Here is a 2,180-nt window from a genome sequence, read left to right on the forward strand (position 1 = left end):
TAAAAGATTGTCGTATGTTGATTTCGGCAGGTTGTGGGAAGTCGCGATTGAAGTTTTGAATGCAATTTCTCAAAAACGCGAAGATATATATTCTCCAAAGTCTCTGAAAATGTTACTAGTTCACAAAATTCTTAAATTATTTAATTTTTAATGTTAAACGTTAATTAGATTTGAGTTTATGAAGGATTTTCTTTAGTAAAATTATGTCGTAAGCGTCATTTGTCCACAATTTAGCAGCCACTTTGTATGAAATACGACAAAATGTGTTCAAAATGTCTACTAAATTTACTACACTTTTTAACAAGTATATCGCAAACTAAAGGAGATATCCAAAAATGGAGAACGTCATTTTTAAGATATTGATTAGTTTAATATGGCTGCATCACTAACTAAATTTTTACTAAATTATCGAAAAAATTGTAGTAAATATCTCGGAAACTAAAGGAGATATCTGAAAACTGCATCTATAACTAAAAATCGTCAAAATGGCGCTTACGACAATCTTTTACCCAGGTTATTTAAATATAGAAAATGCAACCCTGCTTCTCGACTAAACAGCAGCTGATTACTCAAAATAAAATATAAATAAGTAAATAAAAGGTAAAAGTGGTTCCATTTAAATATTATTAAAATGAGTTCGAGTGACGAAAGTTACATGGAATGCAAGGTTCTAGATCGCATCATTATAATGCGACGTCCACGGTCTATAAGGGATGCGCCAACCTGTTTTTCAACCAACCCATATTTCAAACCGAACTTATTAAAAAATGTGTGCACAGATATAGTGATTTTTTTTTTTTAAACTGCAGACTTTTGTCTAGAAGCGTGTGTAAAAGTTTTTTGATTTGCGTAACGCGTTTTTGGTACAGAAACCCGAGATCGTTGTGAAAATAGGAGTGATACCGAAAACAGAAAAGTGTTATTTTCGTACAACGTACAGACTTTATGCGACAGCGACTTAAATATATTGGATGTAGTAGCTAGATGGCCTGGTTCCACACACGATGCCACAATACTTCGAAACTCGCGCGTTTATAGTCGCTTCGAAGGGGGCGCATTCGGAAATTCATTGGTTGTTGCAGACAGCGGTTATCCCTGTAATCAGTGGATAATGACACCAATATCCAATGTTCGTAATCCGGCAGAGGCGCTATATAACGAATCTGAGATTCGAACGAGAAACTGCGCCGAACGATCCGGTTCTTTCGGTGGGTATAAGGCTGAATACCCAGAGTGTAGAAAGCATTATTGTGGCAACAGTGGTTCTCCACAATATTTGTAATCTACATAACGAAATTGATGCGCCAGCTATTTCAGAAGAAATTCGCGCTCACATAAACGAAGTTTTAAATATGCCATCTATTTCAATTAACCAAAATAGTACGAGTAATATTAGAAAACAATTAATTAGTAATCACTTTAAAAATTTGTAGGAGAAATATTGTAGTGTCCCAATGGGAAAATAGCTAAGCACCTTACGAGGTAAGCCTTGCTTTATTTCAGTTTTAAGTATCAAAATTGTCATCATGACCAATGACATTTACTAGTAAAGCACAAAATGAACACCTCCGCCGACGCATTACGTTGTCAGGTGCAAAATAACGTGCAGCCGAAGTTATTTCCAAGCGCCGAACTTTGTAAAGCGGCTCAGAAGTATGCCTGATACCAAATGTATATACATTCTAAATTCCTACTTACATAAGGCGGCCACGTCTTTGTTAAAGCAAGGGAGATCCGTCAGTGAAGTGGTAAGGACAAAAGGTGATAGAACATTCCACTTAGGCTTGAATTAAAGCTATAACTCTCGGCTACCATCCCTGAAAATACTATGCCCCCTTGCACCTTGACCTGCTGGTCACTAATAGTCATTTATTGAACAATATAAAAATACTGGAATACTGTGCTATTAAAAATAAAAATAAAATTTTGGCAAAATCAGTTTTTGCTGTTAAATAAATAATTATAAGTGACCTGGGTTAAGGTTCAGGGACGGTATTTTACAAGATTGTAGTCGTAAGTTCAAGCCTTAATTTGAGCCTAAGTGGAAGGCACTATCAGGTCTTGCTTTTCAATAAATGACTATAAGTCATATATATAAGGGAGACTTCTAGCTTTAATTTAAGCCTAATATCGCCTTTTGTTTCTTTGCTAGAGCTTCTAAAATATTGCAAAAAAAAAAC

General features: G+C 35.2%; 1 protein-coding gene across 1 annotated transcript in view; it reads left to right on the forward strand.

Annotated features, from left to right (window-relative positions):
- Positions 1–2,180, forward strand: part of LOC118743826 (farnesyl pyrophosphate synthase-like) — a gene marked incomplete at its 5' end in the record, with an annotated part of 5,850 nt that overhangs the window by 3,108 nt on the left and 562 nt on the right.

Source organism: Rhagoletis pomonella, unplaced genomic scaffold (assembly GCF_013731165.1).
Source record: "Rhagoletis pomonella isolate Grant_MI unplaced genomic scaffold, Rhpom_1.0 Rhpom_scaffold_00007, whole genome shotgun sequence".
NCBI lineage: Eukaryota > Metazoa > Arthropoda > Insecta > Diptera > Tephritidae > Rhagoletis > Rhagoletis pomonella.